At 45.8% G+C, this 18,474-nt stretch overlaps 1 long non-coding RNA gene across 1 annotated transcript; it reads left to right on the forward strand.

Moving 5' to 3' along the window:
• The first annotated feature begins 17,518 nt into the window (after window positions 1-17,518).
• On the forward strand, window positions 17,519-18,097 carry LOC117468056 (uncharacterized). The gene is made up of 3 exons (XR_004554423.2): window positions 17,519-17,568; window positions 17,730-17,856; window positions 18,011-18,097. It is a non-coding gene; the product is annotated as an uncharacterized lncRNA (long non-coding RNA).
• The last annotated feature ends 377 nt before the right edge of the window (window positions 18,098-18,474 follow it).

Raw genomic sequence — 18,474 nt, forward strand, 5'->3', positions numbered from 1 at the left:
ACATGTACCAATGACTGAGCCTCCGTACAGTTAGTGAAGGCAGACTGTTGTGACTCGACAGATATGTTAGGTTTAGTTATGTTTTTATTTTGAAAGTAATCTTTCCTGTCATTTCAGATCCCACAGTTCCTGTCTTTAGAGGCTTCTCAATACTCAAATTTCCCCTCCTCGACTCCTCGACTCCTCGGTCCTCCGGTAGTGACCCGGAAATGAATTTCAGCGCGCCATTTTGAAGGACGTCTCATTTCTCTAAATGCACACCGAGGACCGAGGATCGAGCATCGAGGAGGCTCTCTGGAGGAGCTATAACCGAGGATACACTGATGGTTCCTCCACGGCTCCTCCGCGGATGCATTTCCGGGAACGGTGGAGGCGTGATGCACGGCCGGACTTATCTCAGCCAATGACAGCTCTGCATGCATCCCCTGGATATTATTTGAGAACCTGCTCTCATCGCAACGCGATGTTTACAGTGAGAACAGCTGTGAGGTCCTGCAGAAAGCAGAGCAGTGTGTAAAATATATATCACTCAGTATAACAGGCATACTCTCTTTATTTGCTTTAGTTTAGTAGATATCTACAAAGAGTCCATATTTTTCTAAAACCATTTAGTGCTTCACATAATAAAATACACAACGGCTGTAGCCTGATTATGCTTTAGCAGCTGTAGGTGTGTGTGGTACAGTATGTAGGTGTGTGTTGTACAGTGTGTAGGTGCGTGTTGTACAGTGTGTAGGTGTGTGTGTTGTACAGTGTGTAGGTGTGTGTTGTACAGTGCGCAGATGCCGCGGACAGACGGGTCTCAGTTGGTTTGATGTCCTTACTTTTAATACTTGCAAATACAACTTTTGGCCCGTAATTTCAATTCCCCATTTCAGCGACCAGAGAGAGGGGGGGGGGGATATATCCAGTCTCTGATTGTGTTACGTTATTATGAGAGTGCTCTCATACTTTAAATTGTATATATTTATATAAATATATTTGTGTGTGTGTGTCCGCATCTGTAGCCTGTTATTGTCTCATTATACCGCACTCTCAATGAATTCAAAGTAAATATGTGGGGGAACAATGTTCAGCTGATCTAACTATAAAATATTATATTTATAAATATAAAAAGATTATAAAATATGACAAAACACTCGACAGCTGATGCAGCTGTTGCCACGTAATAATGAACGGACGTCGCTTTAATATGACCGCTCAGAGGAGAGGAGTTCTCATTTCTTTAAACGTCTGCTGCTTCCCCTCCTCTCTCCTCGGTTCCCCTCCTCGGTCCTCCGCTCGCATCTCCTGTGGGCGGGTCTAAGTCTCGAGGAGGGGAGTCGAGGAGGGGAGTCGAGGAGAGGAAATTTGAGTATTGAGAAGCCTCTCTTGTGTGTTTCCCGCCAGTGAGATTGCTTGGCCCTGCCCTGATTGTTTTCACCTGTGCCCATCCCCCTCACCTATATATAGCCCTGGTGTTTCTCTGTTCCTTTGTCAGTTCGTTATGTTTCATGTCGTGAGCACCCAGGCCTTTTGACTCCTGATACCTACCTTGGGATTTAGACCTTTTGTCAAGTGAGTTTTTGTGTTGCTGTACAACTTTGTTTTGGCTTTTTATCTACTTTCTATTTTTTGTGAAAGTACGATTTAATTTGTGATTAAAGAACATTCTATTTTTGGACATCTGTCTCCGAATCCTGCTTTTGGGTCCTGCGTCCTGTATCTCGGTTCATAACAGTACGAACTGACCAAAATATGGACCCAGCGGATTCAGAGACAGTGAAGATAGCTCTGCGAGCTCAAGGAACAAGACTACACCAGCATGAGGAGCAGCTGGGCGCAATCAACCTGGGGGTGAGGGACCTGACCGGCCGTCAGGAAAACTTTCAAGCCTCAGTCAATACTCAGGTGAATCACCTTGCCGAACAGCTGCACCGTGTCCTCGCTCACCTGGAAGCTGGTTCATCCCCTCAGCACCCTGCTGTTGCTCACACACCTATTGTTCCAGCTGACCATGTGCCACTCCATGCTCCACCGCCTCGCCTGGCATCTCCAGAGCGATTCTCCGGAGATTCCGGTGACTGCTGCCCTTTCATTGTTCATTGTGATCTCCATTATAAATATAACCCTGCTGCATTCCCCACTGATCACTCCAAAGTGGCCTTCATGGTGAGCCACTTAACGGGGAGAGCAGCGGCCTGGGCTACGTCCGAATGGGCGAGAGATTCATCTACCTGTAATTCGCTGGATGTATTTACAGACACTCTCAACAAGGTGTTTAATCGCACGGCTCCTGGAAGGGAGGCAGCCAGAGCACTGATGCAGATTAAGCAGAGTCAGCGCAGAGTATCGGACTATGCCATTGAGTTCAGGACCCTTGCAGCAGATAGTGGCTGGAATTCTGCAGCACTGCTCGACGCCTTTTTGTCTGGTCTTTCGGATTCCATTAAAGACCAGTTAATACCTTTGGACCTCCCAGAAGACTTGGATTCTGTCATTGCACTGGCAGTTCGAATAGACAATAGACTGGCCGAAAGACAAAAAGAAAGGTTCAAGAGTGTGGCACGTCTGCCTCGACATCAAGGGGACACACCAAGCCATCGTCCCGCCTGGAGACCTCCTACCGATACTCCTCCTGAGAGAAGAGTGCTCCCTAGTGTTTCAGAGGAGCCCATGCAGTTGGGTCGGGCTAAGTTGACTCCGGAAGAACGTCTTCGGCGCATTCAGGAGGGCAGGTGTTTTTACTGTGGGGAGCAGGGGCACCTCCTGGCTTCATGTACAGCAAAAGATCGGGCTCATCAGGGACGAGGAGGACCCTGGTGAGCCGACTGTCATCTGTATTCCCTCCTCGTACGTTGACACAGGTACAAGTAAAAATAGACAGACATGTTTTAACTCAGGGGGTTCTCATAGACTCTGGTGCGGATGAAAGTTTAATGGATTGGGGGTTGGCCAAGAAGTGGAACTGTGGGGTAATTCCTTTGACGCAACCGTTAAAGGCCTCTGCTCTGGATGGTCGGTTATTGTTTACCGTTACCCACTGTACTATGCCCATTGAAGTAACCGTAAATGCAACACATACTGAACACATGACTTTCCATTTATTTGACTCTGCTCAGCATCCACTTATTCTTGGTTACCCATGGTTAGTCAAGCACAACCCACACATAGACTGGAGATCTGGGAGAGTTAAGGGATGGGGAGAGGACTGCAAGCATTTCTGTTTGAGAGACAATAAGACTGATGACAACACTCCCCATGCAAGAAGGATTGCATGTACAGAAATGACTGAGGCTATCCAAGTACAGGAGCATGATTTCCCTGACAAGTCCAAGGTGCCCAGTTGCTATTGGGACCTAAAGGAGGTTTTTAGTAAAGCCCGAGCCACTGCCCTGCCACCACATAGGCCTAATGACTGTGCAATAAACTTGGTACCTGGCTCCCCAATTCCAAAGGGTCGCCTCTACCCTCTTTCCGGACCCGAAAGGGAGGCCATGAACAATTATATTGAGACCTCCTTGCAGGCCGGACTCATTCGCCCTTCCTCGTCACCGGCGGGAGCGGGCTTCTTTTTCGTAGACAAAAAAGATGGATCACTCCGGCCCTGTATAGACTACAGCCCTCTGAACGCAATCACCATCAAAAACAGGTACCCTCTCCCACTCATCTCCTCCGCCTTTGAACTTTTGCAAGATGCCAACATTTTCACCAAACTGGATTTAAGGAATGCTTATCATTTGGTGAGAATCAGGGAGGGGGACGAATGGAAGACTGGATTTAACACACCTAGTGGACACTATGAGTACCTAGTGATGCCTTTTGGCTTGACAAACGCACCGGCAGTATTTCAGGCCCTCATAAATGAGGTGTTGGACTTCCTGAATAAGTTTGTTTGTATATCTTGATGACATTTTGATTTTTTCTCCTGACAACATAACCCACCAGCAGCATGTCCGTCAAGTCCTCGACCACCTGCTACAGAACCAACTTTATGTTAAAGCAGAGAAGTGCGAGTTCCATGTCCAAACCACATCGTTCCTGGGTTTCATCATTGCCCCCGGTCAACTAAAGATGGAACCTGCCAAGGTCAGTGCCGTGGCCGAGTGGCCAGTTCCTGTCAACAGGAAAAAACTACAGCAGTTTCTGGGGTTTGCAAATTTTTATAGACGTTTCATCAGAAATTTCAGTTCTATTGCTTCCCCGCTACATGTACTTACCTCTCCTCATGTCCCGTTTGAATGGAACTCCAAAGCTGCTAATGCTTTTCAAGCTCTAAAGGAGATGTTCACCTCTGCTCCCATCCTCACCATCCCAGATCCACTTCGACAGTTCGTGGTAGAGGTGGATGCCTCGAACCTCGGTGTGGGGGCAGTTCTCTCTCAGCGGGCTGCAAAGGATAATAAGCTCCATCCCTGTGCTTTTCTCTCCCGTAAGTTGTCCTCAGGGGAAAGGAACTACGACGTGGGAAATCGTGAACTACTGGCAGTGAAACAAGCCTTGGAGGAGTGGAGACATTGGCTAGAGGGGGCCGCTCAGCCGTTCCTGGTATGGACAGACCATAAGAACCTCGAATACATGAAAAAGGCTAAGAGACTGAATTCACGCCAGGCTAGATGGACACTTTTTTCAGTCGTTTTGATTTTACCTTGTCATTTAGACCTGGCTCCCAGAACACCAAGCCAGATGCCTTGTCCCGTCTGTTTAACCCTGAGCCTGCTGCCAAGGAACCAGAACCCATCCTACCACTGAACCGTGTGGTAGGAGCGGTAACTTGGCAGATAGAAAAAGAGGTGCAGCAAGCAAATGTTGAGAGTCCAGCACCTAGTGAGTGTCCGCCTAATAGGCTGTTTGTTACAGTGCCCTTACGCTCCAAGATCATTCACTGGGCTCACACGTCCTTGCTCACTTGTCATCCTGGGATTAGAGGAACCATGTTCGCACTTAAGCAGCGTTTCTGGTGGCCGTCCATGGCTAAAGATGTTGGTGAATATGTGAATGCCTGTCCTGTTTGTGCTTGCAGCAAAACCTCTTCCATGCCTCGGGCTGGGTTGCTGCAGCCGTTGCCCATTCCCCAACGGCCCTGGTCTGACATATCCATGGACTTTGTTACTGGACTCCCGGTGTCTCAAGGTAAGACCACTGTACTAACAGTGGTAGATCGTTTTTCGAAAATGACTCATTTTATTCCATTGACCAAGCTACCCTCGGCCAAGGAAACGGCGGAAATTATGATGGTCAATGTGTTCCGGATACATGGATTTCCCAGGGATATTGTGTCAGACCGGGGCCCACAGTTTGTTTCCAAGTTCTGGAAGGAGTTCTGCAGTCTCATTGGAGCCACCGCTAGCCTCTCCTCTGGGTATCACCCCCAGTCCAACGGACAAACGGAGAGATTAAATCAAGTGTTAGAGACATGTCTGAGGTGCTTGGTGGCTCAGAATCCCTCATCATGGAGCAAGCATCTAACCTGGGTGGAATACGCCCACAATTCTCTTCCTACCTCTGCCACTGGTATGACTCCCTTCCAGTGCGTCTTTGGCTACCAACCACCCGTGTTTGCTGAGACTGAAAAGGAGGTCTTGGTCCCGTCTGCACATGCCCTGGTCAGACGTTGCCATCGCATCTGGGCGGCTGCCCGTCGAACCCTTCTAAGGAGTTCTTCTTCAATGAAAAGGGGGGCTGACCGACACCGCCGGCCAGCTCCAGTGTACCAGCCTGGGCAGAAGGTGTGGTTGTCCACGAAAGATCTACCCCTCCATGTCGCTTCAAGAAAATTAGCCCCAGGTTTGTTGGTCCCTTTCCAATAACGAAGATCGTGAACCCTGTGTCTGTGCGCCTTCGACTCCCCAGGTCCCTGCGGGTCCACCCTACATTCCACGTTGGGAAGATCAAGCCTGTCAAGGAAAGCAGTTTGGTGCCCGCAACTAAACCTCCGCCACCCCCCAGAATGGTTGATGGTGGCCTTGTTTATACAGTAAAGAAACTGCTGGCAGTGCGGAGAAGGGGACGTGGCAGGCAGTTCCTCGTTGACTGGAAAGGCTATGGAGCAGAGAATAGGATGTGGATCCCGTCTCGCTACGTTGTGGATCAGGAGTTGATCAGGGATTTCGACAGGCAACATCCTAATCTGCCTGGGCTGTCAGGAGACGTCCCTAGAGGGGGGGGGTAATGTTGTGACTCGACAGATATGTTAGGTTTAGTTATGTTTTTATTTTGAAAGTAATCTTTCCTGTCATTTCAGATCCCACAGTTCCTGTCTTTGTGTGTTTCGCGCCAGTGAGATTGCTTGGCCCTGCCCTGATTGTTTTCACCTGTGCCCATCCCCCTCACCTATATATAGCCCTGGTGTTTCTCTGTTCCTTTGTCAGTTCGTTATGTTTCATGTCGTGAGCACCCAGGCCTTTTGACTCCTGATACCTACCTTGGGATTTAGACCTTTTGTCAAGTGAGTTTTTGTGTTGCTGTACAACTTGTTTTGGCTTTTTATCTACTTTCTATTTTTTGTGAAAGTACGATTTAATTTGTGATTAAAGAACATTCTATTTTTGGACATCTGTCTCCGAATCCTGCTTTTGGGTCCTGCGTCCTGTATCTCGGTTCATAACACAGACCTGCCTTGGCATACAGGGTACAGTGATGAGTAAGTGCTTTACAGTTAGTAACAAATCTCAGGGCACTGTGATAGGCGGCATCTAACTTTTCCAGGCAATGGGCAGGTGCATTCATATAGATCAAATCACCATAGTCCAGCACAGGTAAAAAGGTCACAGTGACTAGCCTTTTCCTGGCTTCAAATGAGAAACAGGACTTGTTTCTGAAAAAGAAACCTAGTCTAACCCTCAGATTAATGACCTGAAGTTTAAAAGTAAGACAATCATCAAGCCAGATACCTAGGTATTCATAACAGGTAACCACTTTGAATACTTGTCCTTGCATAGTAACAATATCCAAAGCAGTGTCTGTAGTCTTTTTAGCTTTAGAAAAGAGCATTACCTTGGTTTTATCAACATTTAAAAGAAGCTTAAGCTCAGTGAGCTGAGTCTGAATAATGTTAAAAACAGCCTGTAATTTAACACCAGCCTCCTTAATGGAGGGACCTGCACAGTACATCACGGTATCATCCGCATAAAAATGTAAAGTAGCTTCATCCACATTTTCACCTAAACTATTGATATATATATAGAGAATAAAAGTGGACCTAAAACAGAACCTTGAGGAACACCATTAGCAATGTTTAACCACTCAGAAGACAGCCCATCAAAATGAACACATTGGGACCTTTCAGAGAGGTAGTTCACAAACCACCCCACTGCATGGCTGGATAGGCCAATACTGAGTAGCCTCTGCTTCAAAATGCGATGATCAACGGTGTCAAACGCTTTGGAAAGGTCAATAAATAGGACTGCACAACTCTGCTTATTATCTAAAATACTCGTAATGTCATTCACCACTTTCATTGTCGCAGTGATGGTGCTGTGTTTCTTTCTGAAGCCTGACTGACTTTTAGCAAAAGCAAGACATAAGCTGACTTCCATACTTTTGGAATTGCATTTGTGCTGAGGGAGAGGTTAAAAAGAGTAGTGAGAGGAAGAGCAATACAATCTGCAGCTATCTTTAAAAAGAAAGGCTCTACGTTGTCCGGGCCAGCCGGTTTCTTAGGATCTAGCTTAGATAATGCTTCATGAACAACATTGACAGTAAAAGGAGTAAAACTGAAAGGGTTTTCCAGACCACATTGTTCAGAGTCACGGATTGGGGTGTTCACAGAAGCAGAGTTAGTCACAGAATCAAACATAGAACCGCAAGACACAAGATGCTCATTAAAGCAATTTCACATAGTGGCCCTGTCCGATATAGAGCCAGATGCTGTGGTGAGGCACGGAGGTAGCTCATTACGGATCTCACTGGTGGATATCGATTTTATGGCTTTCCAAAATTTCCTAGGATTATTTAGGTTTTCTGTGGTAACTGACAAATAGTACTTCGACTTTGCACTTTTGACATTTGAAGTGAAGCTATTCCTTAGCTGCCTAAAACGCAGCCATTCTACCTCTGAGCCTGATTTCCTAGCCTTTGCCCAGGCCTTGTTTCTCTCATGCAGGAGACTAGACAGTTCAGCAGAAAACCCAGGATTGTCTCGTCCCTTTACTCTAAATGTACGCAGGAGTGCATGTTAAAGGTGTTCACAGTTTCCAGTTATAGTGTTATATTAAAAAGTTTAATTCGGCGTATTTCTATATTCATTTAGAGATCACATGAGATTCCATAAATGATGTGTGCTCATTGCAGTGGCTATATGCTGTATGATTGTTGCTACTGTTTGGCTGCTGGGGTAGTGGGTGATGTAACTTCTCATTATTGTTTGATTGTTGTACAACGAAATAATCAGTGGCGGAAGACCCATAGGGGCGCTAGGGGCGCCACCCCACCTCTTCCCACATACAAAAAAAAATCCATTCAGAAAACAAGCATTCTAAAAGGTTTTTCGCCTGCCGTCTGTCTGCAGACTTGTCAAAGCATTAATTCATGGTTTTTAGTAACCGGTATCAGTATGTTGTTACGTCGGCATCATTTAGAAACCTGTATTACAATTTAATCACGGTAAAATATGTTCATTTTGTTGTAGTTGTAGCTCCCGAGCCAGCGCGTCTTGTTTGAATGATGCGAGTAAACACAGCTGGCAGCTGCGGTGAAATTCGAGCGACTAGAGCGATGGGATAGAAGCGTTTAGAGCGAAGCGAATATTCGCATCGCGTCCGGTCTGAATGCAGCATTAAAGCGAGCTCTGCGCTGCACTGGAAACGCGCCATTACATCACCAGAAGTTCTAATTTAAGGGGTCATTTCTCCCAAAAAAAATGTTTTTACTCACTATATCAACAGCCCCACCAAAAATATTTTCCACCAGCCGCCACTGGAAATAATAATTGATCAACTATACCTGTTATGTGCAACATATAGTGAAACATCTGTTATGGAAATTGTGAGATCAAATGTATTAACATTGCTGACTGTAAGCTGTATTCTGAAAATGTCATGTCATGTGGTTTGACTGATTAGGTCAAATCCCTGGAGTGACCTTTGAATGTGTGTGAGTGATCAACGGATGTTTTTGCAAGGGGGTTTGAGGACACAACAGGAAGTTAGAATAAGGTGTTATCCGTTTCCCTGCTGCTCTGTGTAGGGTGTGAGTTTTGCATACGGTGCAAGGGGGTCTCAGCTGACCTAATCAAATGTTGTAATGTAACTAAGCTTTGATAAGAGAGACTGTTTCACTCATAACAGGACGTGCTCTTTGGAAGAGACGTCATACTTGCACACACACACTGTAAAGAGAGGGGACGGACCAGACGAAATCAACACCAGCTGACTCACTGCTTGGGGGTCGCCCAGGAGTGAACAAAGAATTAGAAGATATGAAGGGAGGAGCAATTGACACAACTCCTCCCCGCTTATGTGTATAAATACTGTAACATTTCAATACTGGACACTCTGGTTCTGACTGGCTATAGTGATACGTATATCGCACGGGGGTAGAACGTGAGTCCGGGGTACTCTGTATTTTGTACGGGGTACTCTGTATTTTGTTCGTATTTATGTACTGTTGTTGTTGTTACCAGTAAACTCAGCTTATTGCTTATCTCATATCTCGGTGTCTGAGTCCTTCTTCTTATAGCAGACCACTCATCAAGGGACGGCGCGGAGCAGAGGTGAACCTTCCACCACCGCCATTGGGTGGTGCTCCAACAATGTCTATCAATGATCTCCATAAAACCAAGATAAAAATAAGACCATGCAGTCTCTACATCAGCACACAGATCGATTTTTCCCCAATCAAACCCAAACAGATCATGTACAAAACCCTGCTCCACAAAATGTTTTATGTCTTTCTTAATAATAATACGAGGTTTAACCTTTTGAACCTTAGTGTCCCTAATTGTGGCTACAACACAGTGATCACTCAGATAATTCGCAAATACTCCCACAGATAAGTATTTATAGGGAGCATTAGTTAAAATTAGATCAATTAGGAAGGATTTATTAGGGGACTTAATGTTAGGGCGAGTAGGACTGTCAACAATCTGAGTAACATTCAAAGAGATACAAAGGTTTTTAAAATCCTCTGACACTGCAGTTAACCAGTCCCAGTTAAAATATCCAAGTAGCACTATTTCCTTGTAGTCTAGTTGCGATAAAAGATTTGCTAGCGAAGACAAGGAGTCCTTGCCAGCTGAGGGGGGTCTGTAACAGCCCACCACCATGACCTGTTGCCCCTTTGCCACTTCTATATTTATGGCTAAAAATTCGAATTGCTTACTAATAGATTTGGAAACTAATGTGGTTACACTGAACTTATTCTTAACATAAATGGCAACGCCACCACCTTTATTAGGCCGGTCGGAACGATACACATTATAACCATTTAGTTTACCTAACAGACTGCGCACATTCAAGTGGATGAAACCCAACCCAGACCTAGCTTTAAAGTCAGCAGGAGTAGCGATCTGACTACTACCACTGGGCGGACCAGGGTTAGGTTGTACATTTCCTGACAGTAATAACAACAACAAAAACAGGCATCTTTTCCTCTTACACGACACACATACATTGTCATCTACTTTTAGAAACACCGGAAAAGTCTGCGAGCGTGTGATTTGAGCTTAAGAAGCAGTCCTGAAGAACCATCATCGCAGGAAAACAAAAAAGACTAACATATTTTGTCGAGCAGATTGCCTGTGACAAGTCAACCGGTAATTGTTTGTGTAACACATCCGAACCTTTGCAGGGGATGCCCACTGCGGGTGGCAGAACAGACCTGAATCCAGTAGACTAGAGATCTTCTCATAGTCCAAAACAGTTAACAGGCACAGCAGAATCCCGATATGGGCCATTTTCCCAGACCAGCACACAGTATCGGCGATGTTCCTGGAGCGAATCAGCACAGCAGCAAAGGACAGGCGAAAGCAGCAGCGTGGAAGCGCTACGGTCCCTCCGTGGTATCCCCGGGGTGAAAGCAGGCCTCTGCAACAGCAGAACCAGGACAGGTGGAAAGCAGGCCCCAGCCGTGGTAAACTCCTCCTCCGCACAGCAGCACATGCCCGGTGGAAGCAGGCCAAGCCCGAAGCGTGGATCCACTCCGTCTCTCCGCGACTACTCCGGGGTAAAAACCTCTCCAGTACAGCCGTACTCTACAGGTGGGAGCAGGCCTCCGTAGATCGCAGATCGCAGGCAGCAACAGGTGGAGCCGCTCCGTCTCTCCGCGACGAGCAGGCCTCCGTAGATCGCAAATCGCATGCAGCAACAGGTAGAGCTGCTCCGTCTCTTCGCGACGAGCAGGCCTCGGTAGATCGCAAATCGCAGGCAGCAACAGGTGGAGCCGCTCCGTCTCTTTGCGACGTCTCCGGGGGAAAAACACCTCAGTACAGCCGTACTCGACAGGTGGGAGTAGGCCTCCGCAGATCGCAGACAACTAAAACTACTACTTGTATAAGCAGGGATGGCTAAATGTTTGTAAGCAGGAGAGCTAGATGCTAACAGATGCCAGATGCTAACAGGTAGCATGAATGAATGGTAAACCTGTTTGACGGAGGAACTGCATTTTAATGCGTTTCTCCCATTCCAGTCTATTTTATTTCACTCTGCTCCACTCTCCTGCAGGCAGCTTGTGCTTTGTTAGTAAGTGTTGGAGGTCACCCAGGCCTGGTGTCGTTACTCAGTGACTGACAGACTGACAAGTAGTGATGTGTCGGTCGTGGTCGGTAGTTTCGGCTGCATTTCTTCCAGTTTTTCCAAAGGTCTTCTCATCAGGGCTCTATAAATAAAGAACTACGGCAGATCTGTAATATGTAATGCAGCCTAACCGTGTATTACAATGCCGTTATGTGATGACTTTCAAAGAGAAAAGCAAAAACACCATTTTCTTTTTAAAAAAAAGTTTTTCGGATTTGATATGGTATGAACACCATATCCCTACATGCATTGCGGCTAAAACATCCAATCAGCGAGCTTAAACCATAGCTGAGGATCTGGGGTAATCAGTTCAGTGGCTGTGTATCGCAATGATGCTACGTCTGTTTCCGGTTATTTTTATATTGAGTTCCTGACGGACGCCAAAAAAGCCCGAGATTATGGAATTAAACCAATAAATAAAAACAAGGATAATTGTGTGTTATTGTTGAGTAAATAACAGTGTGTTATTTAGAAAAGAATAACAAATTAGAAGGAAAAAAAGATTTAAAAAAATACAGATTTCAGTATTCTGAGGCTCTGAGCCCCATTTCTTTTCCTCACAGACGACAAAAAAAGTCCGACATTATACGATTTAAAATAAAAACAATAATCGTGGCTTGATATTGAGTAAGAACATGTTTTTATGAACCCCACAGCTTCCGGTCTTCCAAGAGACAAAAAGACGTGCTGCAGGCACAAAACATACTACCAATAGAAATACATTGCTTTTAAAATCATTCTGTGTGACACGAAAAAAATGGGGAAATCGTGTTGGTGAACACGAATCAATAGATTAAATGTCGTGACTATAACACGAAATGCCGTGAGACTGGGTTGGTGCAGAGCCATAGAGATAAGAGTTACGACACTCCCATAGACCTCCGTTGTAAAAAATGGCGGCGCCTACTTCCGGGGTATGGACATCGAAATAGTTCAAAATATTGTCATTTGGGCGTTGGACCTCATTCACTTATGGCGCGTCGATTAGTTCCAGAGGTAAGTTGCTGAAATATCGAACTCTTTTGAATTGTCAACTGTCTATATTGTATCAGAGGCCCTTTATGATGCTTATACTGGTCTTCATTTGTATATGCACAGCGTACTTATCTATATTTTATCTTGGTTGTTACAACCAATGTTGCTAGCATTGCCTGCTAGTTAGCTAGCGCGACTTCGTCAGCTTTGAAGGTAAGATTTCAGTAATGAATCGCTAGCAGCTTATATATCAATGATGCTGGGTAACTAACAAGCAGGATTTAGATTGATTATGTGTTTTTATTGTTATTTTGGTTTTTATCTGCTGAACCTGACCGTGTCAGCCATCCTTAGTCGGCTTTTTCTGTATGATATGACTTAACTACTAGCACTAGTAGAAATGAGGTGGCGTTTGTGATAAATATTTCATTTAATATTTCATTGCATTTTGGGATATACTCACATTTCATTATGTGACATGTTGACTGTACTTAGTGTTCTTTTGTACTGTTCCGTGTTAACTCATCTGTACTGTACAACTAGCCTAGCGCTACTTTTTAATGCTTGATGGCATGCTAGGATAGATTCCTTTGTATTGTAATATACACACTAGTTTAATGATTGTTCTTCAAAGGTATTATTCAGTCTTAAACAAATAATAGCCTACTGAAAGGCTATTATTACAGCAGTGAATGAAGGATGAGCCTAAAACATGGTCATGGTCATGCATCCAAAATGTTTATTTTTAACAAAATAAACACTTTAAAAAAAATAATTAGCACTTTTTTTTATTCAGCCTCATATGTCAGCCTCATATGGCTGTTGCTGCTGCTGCTGCTGAAGGAGGGTACTGCTGCTGGAGGAGGGTACTGCTGCTGGAGGAGGGTACTGCTGCTGAAGGAGGGGGCTGCTGCTGGAGGAGGGTACTGCTGCTGGAGGTGGATACTGCTGCTGGAGGGTGCTGCTGCTGAAGGAAGAGGAGGCTGGAGGCTGCTGACGGAGGACCGGGAATGGAGATGCCAAGTACATCGATGGCAACGAGTAAGGTGTTTGGCAGTGGCCTAGATGTTATTACCTTCGGTGCAGAGGTCTGTTAGGTCTTCTTTGCCTTCTTACTCTGACTCTTGCTGCCAAGATACCCTTTATGTTTATCCTTCCTCTCAGCCCTGATGCACTTTGATGCAATCCTTAACCTCAGCCTGATGTATGTTGAGGGGATTTTTTTCTTCAGGTCATGGCATGAGGGCAGGTTGCTGTCCAGCAACATGGCTTCGTGTTCCAGCTGTGACACTGCATTTGAGGACTCCATGAGGGAATCGCTCGTCCTCACACGGAACAGCTGCTCCACGTTCTGAACAAGGGTGAAAACCTCATCTGATGGACGGTAAAGTGCACCCCTTTTAAATTATTTTAATACCAGCAGACCAGCTCTCTCATTTTCACCATCACTGACATTTTTCACTAGGGCACACTGGCATTTGTCACAAAGTGAGAAGCTGATGACCCTTTTCACGATGTATCCTGCAAGTTGGTATAGCACATAGGACTCGGTTTTAGTCAGGTGGTGTTGTCAGGTCTACTAGCTGCTCCACTCTCAGAACGTCAGGAGGACTGCAGCTGCTGTTCTGCGTGTCCAGGAAGTCTGCCAAGTGGTCTGATCCATCCTCCACGTAACTGCCAGTATGCACTGGCGATAGGAACTGGCCCACGGTGACAGCGCGCAGTGCATATTGGAACTCTACAGGTGTTGGGGCAGAGTTCTTCAGACGAATGGACGAAAATGTGTTTTCCAGGCAGTCTTGAGTGAAGCGGCTTGTGAGAACAAATGTGTGCCCTTGTCTCAACAGGTCATGCTGGACCTCCAGGATTGTTGTTGTGGCCATCACCAGTCCTGTCTGGACTGGTTTCCAGCTGCCCTTGGGACCGATCTTCAGGCCCCGAAACAGATGGATGGAGTCCCGGAGGAAGCTGATGGCCTTATCATACTCCTCCATCTTGAAATGACTTAGGGCAGTAACAGTGTTGCGTGACGACATGAGGTCAAACCAGTGGTCCACCGTCTCCAACAACCACGTAGTGGTAAGGTAGGACTCTGGTCTGTGCTCCTCCGCCACCATGTACCTCAGGGCAGCACTCGATGACTTGGAGAAGACGTGCATTGCTGAACTGACCTTCATTTTCTCAAAATGACTAGGCTCCAGGACGCCTCTAGACAGCTTAGGTGCCAGTTTTAGGGCCATTCCCTCTTGGTATGACACCAGATCCTTCAGGGGGCCAACAGACACCACACTGGACGGCAGCTTCTCTTTGTCCACCACATCCTGTGGTATGGTGATGACGTGACCATTCACCAAGGCACTCTTTAAATTCTTCACCACGTGTGGAACGTCAGGCATGAAGTACAGGTGCTGGTGTGGCTTCACAGGATGTGCTATCCACGGCTTGTCATAGGTCACCCCAAAGGACTTCCACATAGCCCTATTGGGGCTCCCCATATCAGTGGTGATGTTAACCACATGAAGCCCTATAGATGCCGCTGCTTCAACGATGGTGAGTATTATGGGCCGGTACACTGCACCGTCAGTAGAATTACCACTGTAGTGGTAAGCCACAACCTGTTTCCACCGCGTAGTAGCACCAGCCAGCATGAACACTAAGGCATGAGTGGCCTGGCCTTTGTGGCCAGGTAGTGTTGTGTTCCCAAACAGCCTCCCTGTTCCCAGATGCAGCTCCACGCTAGGGGTGATGGACATCTCATCCAAGGTGAGCACACATTTCTTCTCCATCTCACTCATGCCATCTGCCTTCAGCCTCAGCATATCAAACACCTCCCCCAACACTCCTGGCTCCAGTTTGACGTGCTGCATCCTCCTCTGAATGGTCCTGATGTCAGGCAGAGGCATATTCATGGCTTGGAGGGTTTTATATCCTGTAGTGCCACAACAGAACCTTAGTTGTATTGCTTTTTTCACAGTTTCTTTCCCCCACCGTATCTCACCTTTTTTTGATTGCCCAAGTGCTCTAATTTGGTCTGTGTTGAAGATTTTTTGAAACTTTAGATTAATCAAATTGTGTTTTTTTTTTTAATGCCGAATTAATCCTCTTTTGGTTTACCAGAGCCCTCTCGGCTCTCTTTCTTAGGCTGCGGCCACACGAGGACGAAAACGGTCGTTTGCGTTACTGTTTAGTGTCATAAAGACCGTTCGGCCACACGAGGACGACCGAATACGGCACTAAACGACTGAGGAAACGATAACGGGTCCCAAGGTGGATAGAACGGCATACGCAACGCTCTGGGGGGTCCAACGGCTCCGTGTGTACGCCCTATACGATCCTTTTCTGATCATGATGAGGCAATAGCCCCGCCTCTCCCCACCTCTGCTGCTCACCCCCGCGTCAAAGTAAACTGCACCCTGAATTCAGATTATTTATCTTTCTCTCGATATGGACCTAAGTGAAGTCTAATCTGACAGGACGGAGACACGCAGCTCTGCTCACCTGCAGCTCCTCCCGCTGCAGCAAGACACACACTTCAAGTCAGATCATCACCCTTAGCTATTTTAATTACCTCGCAAACTCCCTAAACTAGTTATAAATATGTTTATTTTTACTGTCGGCCGGGCCACTCATTACTGGATGAGCTGCTGCATGAGACAGACACTGACGCTGTCCGAAGAGAGGGAGGAAAAAGAGAGGCTCCGTGTATTTTATTATTATATTATATAGAGTCGTTATTCATTTGTTTTAAAGCTCAATAAATAACAAAGAAGACCTTTGACCGGCACTTTTATCATTTTGTCCGGAAGATTTAAACTTTAATACACGTTGACTGGCGAAAAACTCTGCCCGGTTCCCTCGGCCCCCACCGCGGAGAATAAACAGAAGGGCAACCATGACAACCATGCTTCTTCGCTGCTTTTGTGGAGGAAGTTACAGCGCCACGTACAGGCTCGGCATATGTACTGCAGCTTCTCCAGCGGTTGGAGCTAAACGGAGCGGTCTCGTGTGGACAGACACTATCCGGATAACTATTGCGTGTGGACGGAAGCTTGTTTGCGATTGCGTTTGCGTTAATCCTATGCGTTTAGCCGTTTTCGTCCTCGTGTGGCCGCAGCCTTAGTAATCTCTCCCTTCTCAGTTGCCTCATTAGATCCTCCACGTGAGCCCGGTCACAACTGGCCCTTGGCAGTCTGGTCCCTGGAGCACCTGACCCTGGCAAACTGGCCTCTTCACAGCTGACCCCTGCCTGGCACACTGATCTCTGGTAAGGTGGCCTCTTGATTGTCGGCCCCTGACATACTGGCCCCTGGCAGTCTGCTGACATCTGTCTCACTCTCTCTGTCTGTTATGTCCCTTTCATTCCCTTGGAACTCCACCTCAATATCTCCCTGAATCTCTGTAACAATAAGAAGGCAATTGCTGTTATATTTGTATGCTGCCTTTACATGTGCACCTATTGTTATTTAAGGGTACACTACACTCCTATAGTGACATTCCTCTAAGTTCGTCTATTGGCAATGTTACAGTATGAAGAGATCTGTAGATTATGTACATGTGGTATATGAGTCTTCAGAGAATCCCTGAACCCTGGTAGTTTTGAAGCTGTATAATCTGAAAGTTGCATTAGGAGTGTAGTCTATCCTTGAATTATATAACATGGGAAACATTGTTAGCTTCATATATCATACCAATGTTTGATGTGCAGTAATAGGTGTGGTCATTATTCCTGACAGCTGGAGGCATACTCCTTGACGTGAATTTTCTCCTTTTCGGCTTAGGCCGATGTATAAATACTGTTGGAACAGCATCTGGCCTCAACCTAAAATTTCCTCCTGATTTGTTGCCAATATATTGGTCGTCTTCAAAGTGTACCTGTGGGTAGGTAGGTTTGATCAGTTTCCCCTGCACACTTCAAATGTCATTGAAGAGTCATAATTCTCTACACTTGGAAATATGATGCCCTTTAAAATGTTAATAAGTCACGTCACCTCTGTGAACATTACTTACATGACAGAGTTTTCTGCTGTTGTCGTCCTCTTTCAGACACAGGTTTTGTCTGTTGACCATTGCCATCCATCTCTTCCTTCGCTCTACGTCCTTAGGGAAGCCATACATCCGGAACCCCTTCTCGGATCGATGAGAGCATCCAAATGCTGCACATCCAACCATGGTATGACAACTGATCTATTAAAATGCAATATAAACGAAAGTGCCATAATATGTGTTGTGCAAACATTTTAACATGAATATTGCTGTTCAGTCTGCTCCCAACTGTATTCTCTCCCCTTATTCACCACTGTTCCTATTCTTGCTCTGCTTTTTAGGGCCCAGGAAACAGATGAAGAGGATGTCCCTTTCACAAAGGAACCTTCTTGTTTTTTTCAAAATGGTTAGGCCCCTGGATGCCCTAGACTAGAGTTCTGTTTTGCTTTTTTGTAAATAGTTGCTTACCCTAACCCTAATCCTTTTTTGTAAATAGTATTGCTTTTTTATAAATAGTTGCTTTTTTGTAAATAGTTGTTTGTAAATATTTGTAAAATGCCCCCCCCCCCCACCCACAATTGTTGTTCGCACAATTATGCTTCTGTTTTTCACTTGTTGGTGTCCATTGTTCAGCCACTGTTTGGTAAGCAACAATTTGTTTTGGCCAAAATGTGTTATTCACACTCCTGACTCCAGTTTGATGTGCTGCACTCTCCTCTGAGTGGTCCTGATTTCAGGCAGAGATAAGATAAGACTTTATTCATCCCGAAGGAAATTGTTGTGCCAGAGTAACAAAATACAATAA

The sequence above is a fragment of the Pseudochaenichthys georgianus genome, chromosome 22 (assembly GCF_902827115.2).
Source record: "Pseudochaenichthys georgianus chromosome 22, fPseGeo1.2, whole genome shotgun sequence".
NCBI lineage: Eukaryota > Metazoa > Chordata > Actinopteri > Perciformes > Channichthyidae > Pseudochaenichthys > Pseudochaenichthys georgianus.